The sequence below is a fragment of the Salvelinus namaycush genome, chromosome 38, assembly GCF_016432855.1.
Source record: "Salvelinus namaycush isolate Seneca chromosome 38, SaNama_1.0, whole genome shotgun sequence".
In the NCBI taxonomy this organism is placed as follows: Eukaryota; Metazoa; Chordata; class Actinopteri; order Salmoniformes; family Salmonidae; genus Salvelinus; species Salvelinus namaycush.
In genome coordinates this window covers 15,888,397-15,907,379 of record NC_052344.1, presented here as the reverse complement: position 1 = coordinate 15,907,379, position 18,983 = coordinate 15,888,397, and the positions used below count along the sequence as shown (strand labels likewise).

General features: G+C 45.4%; 1 protein-coding gene and 1 long non-coding RNA gene across 4 annotated transcripts in view; one reads left to right on the top strand and one right to left on the bottom strand.

Moving 5' to 3' along the window:
• Positions 1 to 11,563: 11,563 nt before the first annotated feature.
• LOC120031955 lies at positions 11,564 to 17,992 on the bottom strand. Its single transcript, XR_005473776.1, has 3 exons — positions 17,698 to 17,992; positions 12,301 to 12,460; positions 11,564 to 12,142 (listed from the first exon to the last, which is right to left on the bottom strand). It is a non-coding gene; the product is annotated as an uncharacterized LOC120031955 (long non-coding RNA).
• Positions 17,993 to 18,077: 85 nt separating this feature from the next.
• LOC120031953 (muscarinic acetylcholine receptor M2-like) overlaps positions 18,078 to 18,983 on the top strand; it is an 82,582-nt gene continuing 81,676 nt past the window's right edge. For 2 of the 3 annotated variants that reach the window (XM_038977819.1, XM_038977820.1), the window contains exon 1: positions 18,081 to 18,265. The gene's annotated coding sequence lies outside the window, so the exon portion shown is untranslated. Of the gene's footprint in view, positions 18,266 to 18,983 lie in introns of all 3 variants that reach the window. The other variant, XM_038977818.1, reaches the window with a different exon arrangement.

Below are 18,983 nucleotides of genomic sequence, written 5' to 3'. Positions count from 1 at the left end.
CTTGCGGTCAGATACCAAGCACATGCCATAACAAGCAGGGATGCAGCCTGTCAAGACGCTCTCAATGGTGCAGCTTTAGAACATTTTGAGGATCTGAGGACCCATGACAAATCTTTTCAGCCTACTGAGAGTAAAGAGGCATTGTCGTGTCCTCTTCACGACTGTGTTGGTGTGTTTGCTCGGTGTGCATGTTGCCTGTAATCCATGGCTTCTGGTTGGCATATGTACAACGTCTTCGTCAATGCACTTATTAATGAAGCCAGTGACGGATGTGATAAATTCCTCAATGTCATTGGATGAATCCCAGAACATATTCCAATCTGTGCAAGCGAAACAGTCCTGTAGCTTAGCATCCACTTCATGTAACCACTTCCGTATTGAGCTGATACTTCCTGTTTGAGTTTTTGCTTGTAAGCAAGAATCAGGAGGATAAGGTTATGGTCAGATTTGCCAAATGGAGGGCGAGGGAGAGCTTTTTATGAGTCTCTGTGTGTGTACTAAAGGAGATCTACAGCTTTTTATGAGTCTCTGTGTGTGTACTAAAGGAGATCTAGAGCTTTGTATGAGTCTCTGTGTGTGTAGTAAAGGAGATCTAGAGCTTTGTATGAGTCTCTCTGTGTGTAGTAAAGGAGATCTAGAGCTTTGTATGAGTCTCTCTGTGTGTAGTAAAGGAGATCTAGAGCTTGGGTATGAGTCTCTCTGTGTGTAGTAAAGGAAATCTTTACTTTTAAGAGTTTTTTCGCCTCTAGTTGCACAGGTGACATGCTGGTAGAAATTAGGTAAAACTGATTTAAGTTTTCCTGCATTAAAATCACCGGCAACTAGGAGAGACGCCTCTGGGTGAGCATTTTGTGGTTTGTTTATGGCCCTATACAGCTTGTTGAGTGCCGTCTTAGTGCCAGCATCGGTTTGTGGTGGTAAATAGACAGCTACGAAAAATATAAATACTTTTTTTTCGGTAAATAGAATGGTCTACAGCTTATAATAAGGTATTCTAACTAAGTTGAGCAGAACCTCGATACTTCCTTCATTTTAAAGATTGCGAAAAAGCTGTTGTTAACAAAAATACATACACCCCCCCCCCGAGGTTCCCTAATGCTGCCCTTCTGTTTTGCCGATGTATAGAAAAAACAGCTAGATTTATATTATACACGTACTTGTTCAGCCACGACTGAGAAACATAAAGTTCTTCAGGTCACGTTGATAGGATAGTCTCGAACGGAGCTCGTCCAGTTTATTCTCCAGTGACTGCACGTTTGCCAGTAGAACGGAGGGTAGAGTCGGTTTCTCCACTTTCCGACGTAGTCTCATCAGGTATCCCGCACGCTGGCCTCTATAGCGCCGCCTCCTCCTCCAAGTGTCGGAGATTTGGACCTCCCCCGGGATAATCAATAAATGATGTCATTCGCCTCCGACTCATTGAAGTAGAAGACCTCATCCAAGGTTAGTGATAGCTGTTCTGATATCCAGCAGCTCTTTTCAGTCATAGGAAACGATGGCGGAAACATTATGGATAAGATCAGCGGGAGAGAAAAAAATTGCGCAATAGCACATAAAAAGGCTGCTATTCCCTCAAGCTGCATTTTTGATGCAATCCTCAGCCCCTGTTTGTCACAAATAACCTGCACTCGTGTTTGACTGTGACTGTTGGTTGTCCCCTCCTTTCTCTCTCGTTCTCCGATCCTAAATTATACCTATAGTGTGGTTGCCAGGCCTGACTTGGCCCCAAATTAAATCCCATCTTCCTAACACTGATATGCACAATTTGGCACAACGGGATAGTGCCCATTCCCATTTCCTGTGAGTTGTTGTCCAAGTGACAATATGAGTCGATGCAGGACAGCATTTCTCATAACAGAACATTTGCATTTTTATGAGTCTGTTATGTGTGTCTGCCGTTTCCTATGAAGTCGGTCAAAGAGGATGTCATCACTGAATGATACATAAGCTGTAGCGAGAAACACATGTTTATGAAGCCACTGTCCTTTTGCTGACAAGTACTATTGGCAGATAGTTGTTAACCCTATCAGTCCTGAGACCCCAGCAAAAATTGGCTTTTCATTTCTGATACTTGTATTTATATGCATGTCCAGCCCTCATATTTAGCCTCGCAATTAAGTGTTTTACCATTTTCTTTTTAGGACCACCAGGGCTACAAGCAGAATGCAATTTGACATAAACAGTTGCATTCCTAAGTTTTATTGACAAATTTCAACAACAACTAAAAATATCAGCCAAAGCAAAAACTTGATAAAAATGAATTTAGATGAATGCTGTAAGAAAATAAAGTGTTTGCTTAGTGGGAAATGACTAACTAGTCAGTGACAACTGTGTGGAGTTTGTGACAGCAACTATGTGAGCTTATTACAGTATTATAGACACTATGTCCAGGGATTTCCTATGACCTTCTATGTAGAAGAACCTCTTCTAACAACTCTTGTAAAGCTTGTGAGCATCATAAAGCAAAATAGCTTTTCATAGATAGCTTTTAATAGTTTGCAGCACAAACTATTCTGACTCTACCGACGTTTTTGTAAAATAGACCTGGTGTCACGTTCCTGACCTGTTTTCTCTTGTTTTGTATGTGTTTATTGGTCAGGGCGTGAGTTTTGGGTGGGCAGTCTATGTTTTCTATTTCTATGTTGGGATTTTGTGTTCGGCCTGGTATGATTCTCAATCAAAGACAGGTGTCTATCGTTGTCCCTGATTGAGAATCATACTAAGGCAGCCTGGGTTTCACTTGTGTTTTGTGGGTGTTTGTTCCTGTGTCAGCGTTTGGGCCACACAGGACTGTTTCGGGTTTGTCACGTTTGTTGTTTTGTATGTTGAAGTGCTTTGTTGTTTTGTCATTAAATAATGAACACTTATCCCTCCGCATCTTGGTCCGATCCATGCTCCTCCTCGTCCGAGGAGGAGAACGACATTGACAGCCGCTACAGAAACACCCACCAAACCAGGACCAAGCGGATTGGAGAAGGACGGCAAGAACAAAAGCAATGGAGAGAAGAGGAATGGACATGGGAGGAGATCCTAGACGGTAAAGGACCCTGGGCAGAGCCAGTGGAGTGTCGCCGCCCCAAAGCGGAGCTGGAGGCAGCGAAAGCGGAGAGGAGGTTGTATGAGGCTAAAGCAAGGCAGAGCGGCTGGAAGCCCGAGAGGCTCACCCAAAAATTTCTTGGGGGGGGGCTAAAGGGGAGTGTGGCGAAGCCGGGTTGGTTACCTGAGCCAACTCCCCGGGCTTACCGTGGAGTGAGAGGGCGTCGTACTGGTCAGACACCGTGTTATGCGGTAAAGCGCACGGTGTCCCCAGTACGCGTGCTTAGCCCAGTGCGGGCTATTCCACCTTGCCGCACTGGGAGGGCTAGGTTGGGCATCGAGCCGGATGTCATGAAGCCGGCCCAACGTATCTGGCCTCCAGTACGTCTCCTCGGGCCGGCGTACATGGCACCAGCCTTACAGGTGGTGTCCCCGGTTCGCCTGCATAGCCCAGTGCGGGCTATTCCACCTCGCCGCACTGGCAGGGCTACGGGGACCATTCAACCTGGTAAGGTTGGGGAGGCTCGGTGCTCAAGAGCGCGTGTCCTCCTTCACGGTCCGGTAGATCCGGCGCCACCTTCCCACCCCAGCCCAGTACCATCAGTGCCGACACCACGCACCAGGCTTCCAGTGCGTTTCCAGAGCCCTGTTCCTCCTCCACGCACTCTCCCTGTGGTGCGTGTCTCCAGCCCAGTGCCTCCAGTTCCGGCACCACGCACCAGGCCTACTGTGCGCCTCAGCAGGTCAGAGTCGGCCGTCTGCCCAACGCCGCCTGCGCTGCTTGCCTGCTCAGCGCTGCCCGAACTGTCTGCCTTCCCAGCGCTGTCTGAACTGCCTGCCTGCCCAGCGTGGTCTGAACTGTCTGCCTGCCCAGCGCTGCCCGTCTGTCCCGAGCCTTCAGAGCCGTCCAGCCAGGACCAGCCAGAGCCGTCCAGCCAGGACCAGCCAGAGCCGTCCAGCCAGGACCAGCCAGAGCCGTCCAGCCAGGACCAGCCAGAGCCGTCCAGCCAGGACCAGCCAGAGCCATCCAGCCAGGACCAGCCAGAGCCGTCCAGCCAGGACCAGCCAGAGCCGTCCAGCCAGGAGCTGCCAGCCAGTCAGGAGCTGCCGGAGCCAGCCAGCCAGGATCCGCCAGAGCCGTCCAGCCAGGACCAGCCAGAGCCGTCCAGCCAGGACCAGCCAGAGCTGCCAGCCAGGAGCTGCCAGCCAGTCAGGAGCTGCCGGAGCCAGCCAGCCAGGATCCGCCAGAGCCTTCCGCCAGCCAGGATCCACCAGAGCCTTCCGCCAGCCAGGATCCGCCAGAGCCTTCCGCCAGCCAGGATCCGCCAGAGCCAGCCGCCAGCCAGGATCCGCCAGAGCCAGCCGCCAGCCAGGATCCGCCAGAGCCAGCCGCCAGCCAGGATCCGCCAGAGCCAGCCGCCAGCCAGGATCCGCCAGAGCCAGCCAGCCAGGACCTGCCAGAGCCGTCCAGCCAGGACCTGCCAGAGTCCCTCAGCCAGGACCTGCCAGAGTCCCTCAGCCAGGACCTGCCAGAGTCCCTCAGCCAGGACCTGCCAGAGTCCCTCAGCCAGGACCTGCCAGAGTCCCTCAGCCAGGACCTGCCAGAGTCCCTCAGCCCGGAGCTGCCGTCCCTCAGCCCGGAGCTGCCGGGACTCAGCCCGGAGCTGCTGCCCCTTATCCCGGAGCTGCTGCCCCTTATCCCGGTGCTGCCCCTTATCCCGATGCTGCCCCTTCATTTAGGTGGGTTTAGTTGGAGGGTGGTCATTGGGAGGGGGATACGGAAGCGGGGAGAGACTATGGTGGGGTGGGGACCTCGCCTAGAGCCTGAGCCACCACCGTGGTCAGATGCCCACCCAGACCCTCCCCTAGACTTTGTGCTGGTGCGCCCGGAGTTCGCACCTTAAGGGGGGGGTTATGTCACGTTCCTGACCTGTTTTCTCTTGTTTTGTATGTGTTTATTGGTCAGGGCGTGAGTTTTGGGTGGGCAGTCTATGTTTTCTATTTCTATGTTGGGATTTTGTGTTCGGCCTGGTATGATTCTCAATCAGAGACAGGTGTCTATCGTTGTCCCTGATTGAGAATCATACTAAGGCAGCCTGGGTTTCACTTGTGTTTTGTGGGTGTTTGTTCCTGTGTCAGCGTTTGGGCCACACAGGACTGTTTCGGGTTTGTCACGTTTGTTGTTTTGTATGTTGAAGTGCTTTGTTGTTTTGTCATTAAATAATGAACACTTATCCCTCCGCATCTTGGTCCGATCCATGCTCCTCCTCGTCCGAGGAGGAGAACGACATTGACAGCCGTTACACCTGGCCCCGGGCCCCTTCGGGATCTGCCCTTCTTTCACAAACACTTCTCTAGCTCAGCCTCTGTTAATCACACAATGGTTGGTGCAAAATAAATAGGCAAATACAATGGCACAACCCAGAAGTCTGTAGCTCAAACATACAATGTTTAAAAGAGGTAGAAGTCTAAAATCATGCTGGGGCGACGGTGGGACTCATTGGGTTAAATTAAGTTAATTTTCAAACTTTTTAATAAGGATGACATACAGATACGGTTCTGTATCAATGGACACAGTGTATTTCAGAGATTTTTATTCAAGTCAGCATGCCAATACTATCCTCACAACTATGCCACAGAGTGTTTTTAAACTCCTGCTCTAACTAGTAATTAGGGCAGTGTCCTTGTCATGGTAAGTACACCAGAGATATTCTAGTACGGCTCTCTCACTTCCTGATTTCTTCACTGATTCTGGGCTTGTAGTCATTTCTGGCCATCTTCGCAGTCTGCAGTGAAATGGCATAGCCTTCTGCTGCGGTTGATTTTAAAAGACAGGGAGTTTTTACTTTTAAATATCCCCCCGTCTGCGTGCACGGACACACTTTTCATTGTGCACACAAGATGTTTTACCACTGCAGCGAATGTTTTATATTCTTCAGATAATAGGTTAGTCTAAGACGGGTAAGCCGCGGCAGAAACATCACTAAGCTCGGAGGGGAGCAAAGTCCAAATTGGCTCATATGTGCAGTTTATCGTGGCAACTGTCTCGATAAGTCACCTCAAAGAGTTTCCAGAACATACACATAAGGTGTATTTACCAGGCTCAGACTAAATGACCTCAACAGTAACACCATGATACAGGCTTCAACTCCTCTTCTGTAAATAGTCACAGACAGAGAGCGCTGCACTGCTAAGTGTCATTGTTCAAACAACTTGATATATTGAATATGACAGACCAATCCGATCCCAATATAGGCTTATGATCCAAAGTAGCAAATACATATACGGATCTCCTTCCATTTGTTCATGAACAGAAAGTGAACAGAAAAACCAGAGGTACAGCAGGCGTGCACTTGGGGTATGAACACAAATTCATATTTTTATTTTAAAAAAATTCACCTTTATTTAACCAGGTAAGTTCTCATTTACAACTGCGACCTGGCCAAGATAAAGCAAAGCAGTGCGACAAAAAACAACACAGAGTTACACATAGGATAAACAAAAGTACAGTCAATAACACAATAGAAAAAATATATATACAGTGTGTGCAAATGGAGTAAGGGATTTAGCAAATTAACACTGAAGTGATAGATGTGCAGATGATGATGTGCGAGCAGAAATACTGCTGTGCAAAAGAGCAAAAAAGTAAATAAAAACAATATGGGGATGAGGTAGGTAGTTGGGTGGGCTGTTTACAGATGGGCTATGTACAGCTGCAGCGATCGGTAAGCTGCTCAGATAGCTGATGCTTAAAGTTAGTGAGGGAGATATAAGTCTCCAACTTCAGCAATTTTTGCAATTCGTTCCAGTCATTGGCAGCAGAGAACTGTAAGGAAAGGCGGAAAAAGTGGGTGTTAGCTTTGGGGATGACCAGTGAGCTGAGATAAGGCGGAGCTTTACCTAGCAAAGAATTATAGATGACCTGGAGCCAGTGGGTTTAGCGACGAATATGTAGCAAGGGCCAGCCGACGAGAGCATACAGATCTCAGTGGTGGGTGGTATATGGGGCTTTGGTTACAAAACGGATGGCACTGTGATAGACAGCATCCAGTTTGCTGAGTAGAGTGTTGGAGGCTATTTTGTAAATGACATCGCCGAAGTCGAGGATCACTAGGATAGTCAGTTTTACGAGGGTATGTTTGGCATCGTGAGTGAAGAAGGCTTTGTTGTGAAAGAGGAAGCCGATTCTAGATTTAATTTTGGATGGGAGGTGCTTAATATGAGTCTGGAAGGAGAGTTTACAGTCTAGCCAGACACCTAGGTATTTGTAGTTGTCCACATATTCTAAGTCAGAACCGTCCAGAGTAGTGGTGCTAGTCGGATGGGTGGGTGCGGGCAGCGATCGGTTGAAGAGCATGCATTTAGGAAGGAGTAATACGGCATTTAAGCTCATTTGGAGGTTTGTTAACACAGTGTCCAAAGAAGGGCCAGATGTATACAGAATGGTGTCATCTGCGTAGAGGTGGATCAAGGAATCACCCGCAGCAACAGCGACATCATTCATTATATACAGAGAAAAGGGTCGGCCCGAGAATTGAACCCTGTGGTACCCCCATATGTCAGTCATATGAGGTGAACAGTGACAATAAACAGGCTGATGGTTGTCTATTCTTCTATTCGTCTCACTGACTGCAAGACTGTTTGTGACGACACCCATTTGTCTCTATTGCGAAAACGTTCCATTTAATAATCGATACAGTAGCTTTGGTAAATAGTGAAATGTTCCAGATATGTAGATCTTCCTGTCCTCTAGCAATCTCAAACATTAGAATAAAGATTTGAGGGCTTCTTTCCTGAGCGGTCACCATTAGCGACAGATCCATGGTTCATCTACTCGGGCAGATTTCAGTGCTTTGTCCAACCTACCATCGCTATCACTTCAATTAATTACTCTCAATTAAGATGCTATAAACCAGCCCTCAATCTAAAGAATTGCTAATAAGCTAATTTAGGGACATTGAAGAATGAAACAGAGATGGTGAATGGAAGATAATGAACCCTAAGCTTGTTGTCAGCCCTGTCTGCCGCTCGTCTCCTCACTATGCGACGGGAGGGATTCAATGATTGACATAAAATCAATCAAGACTTTAAGGTGGAAACTGGAAATATGGAAGATGGACGGACACCTCTACAAAATGGCCAACAAGACAACAAAAGGAGCCATGAAGACAGAGATGCAGAGGTTTAGAACATACTGTCGAAAACAGCTACAAATCGAGACCGTGTTGTCTAAAACATATACCGTAGGACGACAGCTGTAGAAAATATGATACTGTAAGGGGTGCGTACTGGCGGCAGAGAAGTCAGACGCAGGAGAGCAAAATCTGTGTTTCCAACGTCGCAGTTTAATAACAAAAACCCACCGGAAAACAGAACAATCAACAAATGTGTACATAACCCGACACACACCAGACAATACGTGCACAAGCACTTACAATAAACAATTTCGGACAAGGACATGGGGGGAACAGAGGGTTAAATACACAACATATAATTGATGGAATTGAAACCAGGTGTGAGGGAAGACAAGACAAAACCAATGGAAAATCAAAGGTGGATCGACGATGGCTAGAAGGCCGGTGACGTTGACCGCCGAACGCCGCCCGAACTAGGAGAGGGACCGACTTCGGTGGAAGTCGTGACAAAACCCCCCCCTTGACGCGCGGCTCCAGCAGCCCGCCGACACCTGCCTCGGGGACGACCCGGAGGGCGAGGCGCAGGCCGATATGGACGAAGACGGTGGAACTCCTGCAGCATTGAAGGGTCCAACACGTCCTCGACCGGAACCCAGCACCTCTCCTCCGGGCCGTACCCCTCCCACTCCACGAGATACTGAATGCCCCTCGCCCAACGCCTCAAATCCAGTATGGAGCAAACAGAGTATGCCGGGACCCCCCCGATGTCCAGAGGGGGCGGAGGAACCTCCCGCACCTCAGACTCCTGGAGCGGAGAGACACATGGAACGAGGGGTTAATACGGTAATCGGGTGGAAGTTGTAACCTATAACAAACCTTGTTCACTCTCCTCAGGACTTTAAATGGCCCCACAAACCGCGGACCCAGCTTCCGCCAGGGCAGGGGGAGGGGCAGGTCCCCAGGTGTGAACATCGGGGCCTCACTGCGGTGGCGATCTGCGATCTCCTTTTGGCACATCACGGCCTGCTGAAGGTGAACATGGAGAGCTTTCCATGTGTCCTCCGCCCACCTGAACCAGTCGTCAACCACAGGAACCTCGGTCTGACTCTGATGCCAAGGCGCCAGAATCGGCTGGTACCCCAGTACGCACTGGAAGGGAGAGAGGTTAGTGGAGGAGTGGCGAAGCGAGTTCTGTGCCATCTCAGCCCAGGGCACGAACGCCGCCCACGCCGTGACAGATACGAATATTTACAGTATTATGTACTGTAAACACACTATACACTATAGGCATGTCTTATTGCTGAAGCTGAGAGCATGTTAATGGGGCCGTGGGCCCTGGGTGGGAAACCAGACAAAGAACACAAAGGCCAACAACTGATCCTTGCACAGCTCAGACAAACATAGCTCAAACATAGTGCAAAGAGTGGCTACCAGGTCACCTGACTGACACCAAAATACACCTATTATGGGCTGATGCTAACAAAACGTTACATACACTCATTACTGTCACCCACCAGTCAGAAATCTGAGTGAGACCATTAGGGAATGCTGGAACTAAAGAACATTGCACCTTATTTCTGAAGAAAACAATGTTCGTCTATGTTGCAACAGCAATACGTTCATGCTAATATGTGTTGTAATTGCATGATAGTCAGGCCCCATGTGTCAACAAGCGTCGTTCAGCAGAGTGCTTATTAGCTGGCGGGAGACTTCGGGAAATGTGATTGGTCATGCTTCAAGCAGCAAGAGCTGTATAACCAATGGAATTGGGTGAATAATTTCAACATCTGATCCCCTTTGCTTTATGTGATGTTTTGCTATGTTATATTACATGTTTGATTTGGTTATAAACCAAAACAAATGTCCTTCCTTTTCACTGGTGGGTAAAACCAATGAGTAACCTAACAGAAACAAAAATGTGTCAGATGCTTGTCCCTGGCTTCCATGTAAATGTATTCCACCTGCCTCTTCATTGATTTGTGCATATTTTGTGAGATGTAGCATTTCACTCTCTCTCTCTTTCTCCCTTCACACCTCTCGTCGCCAAGGTCCCAGGTGGATTCAGAGCAGCCCAATTTGTCATTGACTTGTCAGGCCTGAATAAGACAAACTGCTCCATGCTCATTTATCTGTTATAAGACCATACCCTGAGGATTCTGGGTCAGGGGCTCACTGAGGGGATACGTACGTTACAATGTATTGCTGATGTTAGAGGTTCATGTAAAAAGATATGATAGTACCATAATATCATGTGTACTCTCTAGGATGTACTGCCCAACAATATTGTAGTGCTCTTCAGCCCTGCCCCCGATGGGCCACAGTATGTGTATGGTTATCACATCTGCTTTAGCTGGTCAAGGTCCGGATGATCTGTTGAAAAGTAGAAATAGGTGTTTTGGCACTAGGTTGGGTCAAATGGCTGCATACATCGCAGCCCTCCAGGATATGTATTGATACTGGAGCAGGGAAAAGGGAAAACATATGTTACTATCCTTCCCCAAAGGGATACGGGACTGTGACTGTCTGAACAGCCCAAGGGCATGGTGTTCAGCGGAAGAGAAAATGACAACATATTCCATATTTCCAGTGACATTCTTGAAACCTTGCTAGAATGTTGCATACAGCATTAGTTGAGATGAATCACATTTAGGCCATTATTACTGTAGTTTTTAACTGGTCAATGTGAGACTACAAAGACACATTCATTAAGTTGTATTTAATTGTGAGGAATGATAAGAAGGCCCAAAGAGTTCCACCTGACATGTAAGTTACACTGCTGTTAAGAAATTGAACTGATCTGTATTGCCTCTCATCTCCTTAAGAGAGCATTGCTTTGGTGGTCTCCTGTAAGTGCAACTCCCTCCATTCTCTCTGGGGGCATTTATTGACGGCTACAGATACAGGATCTTACAGTTTTTTTTACAATCGCTAAGATTAATTTCTCAATACGTAGGTCACTTTTTCAAAACTGTTCACATAGTTCTCCTAACCAACTTTCAGTTTGGCACAGCAGTTAATTTCACATCCAAAATGCACTAAAACTACCAAAACACTTCATACATGTCTCAAATCAACTCATTCTTCCATAACACTAGCAAAGGTTGTCACCCAACACGCACACTTTGTCACTCATAAAACAATGACCTAAAAAACACTAACAACCGGTAGCATTACACAATGTTTTCTTTTGTAAAATGTCTTTACAAAACAAGAATGACACCACTCTACTGTTTAGTCATCCAGTATTCATTGCGGCAGGTAGCCTAGTGGTTAGAGTGTTGGACCAGTAACTGAAAGGTTGCTAGATCGAATCCCTGAGCTGTCAAGGTAAAAATCTGTCGTTCTGCCCCTGAACAAGGCAGTTAACCCACTGTTCCTAGGCCGTCATTGTAAATAAGAATTATTTCTTAACTGACTTGTCTAGTTAAATAAATAAAATATATATAACATTTAAAAACTTGAAAAATTGTGTCTAGGAGGGACATTTGATCATGTGGATGGTGGTCATAAACCTTCCACCATGAGGAAAATAATTCCTCTATGGGGTTATGGAATGGAGAGTAAGGTGGAAGGAAATGTGACACCATCCTGGGATGGGCTGCATACCGCTCTGTGACTGCACGGGAGTGGTGAAATGCCACATTGTCCCATACAATTTCAAACGTTGGCCGATTTCGCCTCACTGCAACCCTTTTCTCACCTGGCACAACCCTTCAATAGAGGTCATCCAGGAATGAAATGAGACGCTCTGTGTTGTATGGCCCAATAGGCGGGTTGTGTAACAGCAATCCATCACAGGATAGTGCTGCACACATTGTGATGTTGGCACCCCTCTGGCCCAGGATATCCACTGTGGCTCTTTTCCCAATCACATTCCTTCCTCGCCGCCGTGTTTTGGCCAAGTTAAAACCAGCCTCATCCACAAAGATGAATATGTAGGATGTTTGCCTGGCTTCAATCTCCATGACTCTCTAAAATGAATCCACAAGGCAACATAAGTGTTAGGCTATTACGGTAGCTTACATTATAACTAAAAACATGCCATTGTGTTCTCAAAGGAAAGAGTCTACAACTGCTTCATCCTGACTTGAGGTTGTTTCAGGAATCTAGAAATAGTTGTTATGCTTACATTGTGAATATTTCCAAATGTAATGTTGTCTGCCAACACTCTGTCCTGAATCTCTGTGAGTTTTATGCCATAGTTTCTGATGACCATATCAACGATGGCAGTTTCCTGCACAGCAGTGAAAATCCTACCTCTCCTGCCTGTGGGAGGCAACCGTTGGGTCCTAAGCAGAAATACAAAAACAATTACACACAAGTGGGTTTGGAGGCTTTGCTCAATTTACTTCTGTAATGTGCAGTTCAGTCAGATGCCCTTGCAGAATGCACATCTTACCTGTTGTTTTGCCGGAAATTTCTCACAATAAATGCCACTGTTGAGCGTTGGAGATTTGGCTGCACTCTCAGACCAGCCTCTCTCATTGATAGACCATAATTGATTACATTATAAATCATAGTAGCCCTAATCTCATCTGAGACTACAGCTCTTGATCTTCCTCTCAGTCTTCTTCCACCACGCATACGTACTCCTCTCCCTCTCCTCTCCCTCTCCCAGCCACTCTTCTTCCTCGGTCAGCCACTTCTCCAGCTCTGTCTGGGTCCATGTTTACATTACAGTACAGCATTATTCCTAAGATGTCCCCTTTTGTATAGATGGTAATGAAATTGAAAGACTAACACCTGGGTGTTCAGCTACAATGGGAATCAGCTGTGGTTGGTCTAATTGTTTAGATAGTATTTAATTTTTTAGATTTGGAATATATTTCAACACGGTATTACTGTAGAAATGTAGCAAATTGCTGTCTTATTCAATGTTGTGTTATGTTAGGTTTTGAACTTAAGTTTAACATTTTTTAAAAGAGTATGTAAACATGTGCAAATTGTCCTGTTGGTACATAGAGTTTTTGTGGTGGTTGTGTCTGAGTGAGAAAATAATTCATGACATTTGAAAGATGTAGTCATTGAATGCATTTTGTGCCAAAGCAATGAAAAATTATCCACAGTTTATCCCACATAGACTGCTGTTGTGCTCACTGTGTGAAGAGTTTAGGAAAAGTGACCTAAGTATTGAGAAATGGGTCCTAGCGATTGTAAAAAAAACTGTAACTTGATCACTCTTTTGTTGCTGACAATTTTCCTGCACCCCAATGCAGATGAGCTTCCTGATTTAAATAAATTAGCTGAAAACCCACACTAACATACGGTTATATTAACAGTATTGCACTTTTCATGTATCCTACTTTTGGCCAGCTAATAGCCTAACCACCAATCAAGCAACATTATAGACAAAAAATTACAATAGTGTTGCTGCAGGATTATTTGGCTATCACAATATAGGTCAAATTAAGATCCTCTTAGCCCCAGGATTAATGAGTGTCCAGTAACTCCAACACACTCTGTCAACCAGGGGAGCACTTGGACATGAGTATTTGAAGAGGGCCATATTGATATCCTGATGTCAATCATGACACGGCTGCAGACAGGGCTCTAGGGTTCCATTGGGACGCCCCACTATACTCCACCTCCCAAAGGCCTGCTCTTGGGAAAGAAGAGCATTACGGGGTTATTACACCGGACTGGATTGATGGAAGAAAGTTTTCACTCACATGATCCTCTGTATTTCACAACACCGTGCTTGAGAACGTACAGTATGGCTCTGAATACATACATAGTGGAAGAATAGCCCCTTATTTCATATTTTGGTTCACGTGCGTGTCTTTAACACATCTTAATTTGATGAAAGACATGCCATTAACAGAAGACACTCTCTCCATCTACCCTCTAATTGAGGCCAACCTTTCAGCTGTCTCTAGTGTGCCACTTCAATATGCTGTTCTTGATCATTCTCTCCTCTTTTAATCCACATGTTTGAGGTGACACTCTTTACATACGCGTGTAAGACACTGTTTGTGTGGAGGGAGCATGCATCTGAGTATGTGTGGTGTGTGTGTGTGTGTGTGTGTGTGTGTGTGTGTGTGTGTGTGTGTGTGTGTGTGTGTGTGTGTGTGTGTGTGTGTGTGTGTGTGTGTGTGTGCAGTATGCATCAGACTGTTGTCTTATGTTTCCTGGTTCTTGTCAGACTTGATTAATAACACATCTCCTGTAAACAAGAGCATTAACACCAGCTTTTTGTTTGTCTTCCTAATTCACGGTGTTGGGAGATGCTTAGTGCTGACAGTTGTATTTATGATGAAAATATAAACTGTCACTTCACATCTCCAGAAAAAAGCTGACCTCCATGGCTTTATTCGGTTCATGTTTCTTTTCCTCACAGACCCCCCTCTACTTCACATTATGTAAAGTATATTATATGCAGGCATTCCATCCACTTACCGCTAGCCAATTTAACAACCGCTACTTTGCTACACGGTAAGACAGCATTCTTATTTAATGCAGGAGTATATTTTGCAAAAGCCAAAACACCATTACAGTCCACTGTCTTAATTGACAGCTACAGTTAGAACTGCTTCTATCCATACAGTGTCTACTAACCCCTTTCCCAATTTGGCAACTAGCAATAGTCTAACAATAATGGCTTAAAAACTGAAAAGTGCTTTTCTTGGAGTAATGGCTTTGTCAAGTTGAAGAGAAAGGAGAGCTGGAAAGAGGCAGTTTTGGGGCAGGTGGGTCTGTTTATGACACTGGGCTGCTTTTCAAAGTCCCTCTCTGTCTGTCAATCTTTTACAGGACTTTAAGACAGTCAATGTCTACATTGTAAGTCGCTTGCATTAAAATGTCTCCATAGTGTTGTGATATAGTATACTCCTATATACAATGTTCTCTATCATATATAACACAGCTGATATGGAGGTGTTGTGTGTTGGGAGGAGCACACAGCAGGACTCAGAGAGGCTTCCCCAGTAGATGTCAGTAGAACATTCCACCAACATTCCACCAATTGTTTCAACTCCACCGTTTGCTTTGGAATGACCCCCAGAATAACCAATGCCAAGCCTTGTGAATGGGAATAATAATGAACAATATCATGAGGGAAACAAACAGACAAACACACTGAGAGCTTGCGAACGATAACATCCCTCTTATACAAGATCTAATCGTAGAAAATAATTATTTCCAGACATCGCTTAGATCATTGTCTCATAATAAAAAGATCCCATCAGCTTCACAATGAATTTGAACAACAAGAGAAGTACTGTACATCTCAAGAGGCCAGAAGAGGCCATTACAAACAATCCTTTGCACCGTGCCTTGTGCTGAAACAACAGCCAGTAAGAATTTAGAGGTTGAGAGGGCGGGATATAGGAGATGACAGTGTAAAGTGTAAAGTACATGCATGTGTCTGTGTGATGGGCTGTACATGTAAACAAAGGCCGGCTGCTGCTCGGTAACCGTTATCTTGCCCACCCTGTGGGGGGGAGGTGCATGAGCAGTCAGGGTCGTCATGCACCCCAAAATTATGAGGTGGCACAAAGTACAGTGCCTTGGGAAAGTATTCAGGCCCCTTCCCTTTTTCCACATTTTGTTACTTTACAGACTTATTCTAAAATGTATTAAATATTTTTTTCTCTAATCAATCTACACACAATACCCCATAATGACAAAGCGAAAAGAGGTTTTTAGAAATGTTTGAAAATGTATTACAAATAAAAAACAGAAATACCTTATTTACATAAGTATTCAGACCCTTTGCTATGAGACTCGAAATTGAGCTCAGGTGCATCCTGTTTCCATTGATCATCCTTGAGATGTTTCTACAACTTGATTGGAGTCCACCTGTGGTAAATTCAATTGATTGGACATGATTTGGAAGGGCATACAGTACACCTGTCTATATAAGGTCCCACAGTTGACAGTGCATGTCATGAAGTCGAATAAATTGTCCGTTGAACTCCAAGACAGGATTGTGTCGAGGTACAGATCTGGAGAAGGGTACCAAAAGGGCCTTAGTCTGGGAGGTGACCAAGAACCCGATGGTCACTCTGACAGAGCTCTAGAGTTCCTTTGTGGAAATGGGAGAACCTTCCAGAAGGGCAACCATCTCTGCAGCACTCCACCAATCAGGCCTTTATGGTGGAGCAGCCAGACGGAAGCCACTCCTCAGTAAAAGGCACATGATAGCCCGCTTGGAGTTTCCAAAAGGCACCTAAAGACTCACAGACCATGAGAAACAAGATTCTCTGGTCTGATGAAACCAAAATGTTATTATTTTGCCTGAAATCCAAGCGTCACGTCTGGAGTAAACCTGGGACCATCCCTACAGTGAAGCATGGTGGTGGTAGCATCATACTGTGTAGATGATTTTCAGCGGCAGGGACTGGGAGAATAGTCAGGATCGAGGGAAAGATGAATGGAGCAAAGTACAGAGAGATCATTGAAGAAAACCTGCTTGAGAGTACTCACGACCTCAGACTGTGATGAAGCTTCACCTTCCAACAGGACAACGACCATAAGCACACAGCCAAGACAACTCAGGAGTTGCTTCGGGATAAGTCTCTTAATGTCCTTGAGTGGCCCAGCCAGAGCCTGGACTTGAACCGATCTAACATCTCTGGAGAGACCTGAAAATATCTGTGCAGCAACGCTCCCCATCCAACCTGACAGAGCTTGAGAGGATCTGCAAAGAAGAATGTGATAAACTCCCCAAATAAAGGTGTGCTAAGCTTGTAGCATCATACCCAAAGGTACTGAGTAAAGGCTCTGAATACTTCTAAGAAGTATTTGCTTTGTCATTATGGGGTATTATGTGAAGATTGATGAGGGGAGAATTTAAAAAAAATACATTTTAGAAAAGGCTGTAACATAACAAAATGTGGAACAATTCAAGGGGTCTGAATACACTCCGAATGCACTGTACATGAGGGTGGCTGGGTGCTGGTTGGGACATTTAGCATTTTTCAAGCACCTGAAACAGCCTTTTCCTGCAATCTAGACCCATAATCATTATGTTTAATTATGTCAAAATGTGTCTATTTTTCTGCATGTCTAAACATACCTCTTGAGCTTTCTGTATCCTCCTGACTGGTGGTTCTTTTTTTAAAGAAACTAAATATGCTTCTCTGCATCTCTGCTAAAATCTGGGTAAAGATTGAAATGAATGTGAGTCTTATTCAGTACATTTAGTAATTGCTTGCTTTTCTAAAGTGTACCAACCTTGTCAGAAATCATGCCAGCTAAGATAGTTAGACAAGCTAGCTACTCTAACTTGATTGATAGCCTGTATGCCATCAAAATTGCTTGGTGACTATAAAAAATGAAACGACAAATCTGAGGACGCCCATGTGCTCCCTATGGTCTTGACGCCTCTGTGCGCAGTCAATGCTGTGCTCCTAGAGCATGAGGAGGCATTGTTCTGGGGTAGGTTAAGTCGTTTTAACCAGCGGCTAAACAAATCTCATATCACTGAGAGTGGTGTGCAGTTCAGCACGTACGGTCAAATGGCTAAACTCCTTTTAATCCTCCTCTGCATAGGTGTGTTTTGAAGACGATCAGCCAGCAGCTTTACCTTCTTCTTGACTTTCTCCCCCAGTTTTCTTGCTCACGCGTCGTGTGCGCTCTCCATGGTGCTGAAAGGCATCCACGTAATCCGCTCAAACAAACAGCCTTGGCTACCCAGACGACATTTCACAAGTAATGCAAATCAATTTTAGGCACATTCAGCGCACAAACAATGCAACCATGATTGGACATATATCATTTGTGTAGTATATAATATAATTATCACGCAGTTTGCAACTCTGCATACAATCAGTGCATAACATCACCGTCAGTTTTGTTCGTCAAAAAGCAAGACAGGTACGCAGTGGATTTCACCGGCAACAAATATTCTATGAAATTCTGCACTGTGCACCGCCCCCCTCTAACTCTCCAACTCTCTCTCTCTCTGTCTCTCACATACGCTCTCTCCTCCCTCGCCACTTTCTCCAGCCAAGAAGCCAGCTTTGCCTCCCCAGCTTTACTCTACAAGCATGTCCTCAGACGTGCAGCCGTGTGATGAAGCGAACCAACTAACTTCCAGAGAGCACCGGATGAAGGAAACCCGCTGCACGAGTAGCAGAAAAGCCTGAGAGCAGGTAATTAACTCAACAACATATGTCCCGCAAATCTTAAGGATGTTTGGTTAGAGAATGGAGAGAAATGCGCACGATAAAAATTCGCTCAGTCAGTGTACCGGCGCATAACATTCATGTGTAATGTAATCGTGCAATCTTTATAGTAGTCTGTACCTTTGGAAGTGTTTATATCAATTTACTTGGGATACATGTATAATGTATCAACATCAGTCGTGGCAGGATACTGACAGAACTTTGTGCGCAACAAGCAAGGTTCGACTTGACCTATGGTATATGAGGGTCTTTCTTGGGCATTCACTACATTATACTGAATCAACCGATGCTATACAATAGACAATGTCGTATAGGAGTCATATTTCCTATCGGAGGATGTAATACACGTGTTTATCAGTGACATGGGAGTGGAGATGGTTTGCGCTTTAGATATAGTCATCTGCATATTGTGCCATGCCATGATGCGGAATGGAATTGTCACATTGCGCAATGAAATTCAGCTTAGCAAGTAAATAAATTATCATAGTGCTATGGATTGCTTTCTATTACCTGCTGTTGTCGTCAATATTGGAAAGATTCTCTTTTACATATGATCCATATCTTCTTTTCAGTGGATTGTTTCTGCATCCAACAAAAATGAAACGATATATACAAGTGTAACAGTATAACTTTAAACCGTCCCCTCGCCCCGACACGGGCGCGAACCAGGGACCCTCTGCACACA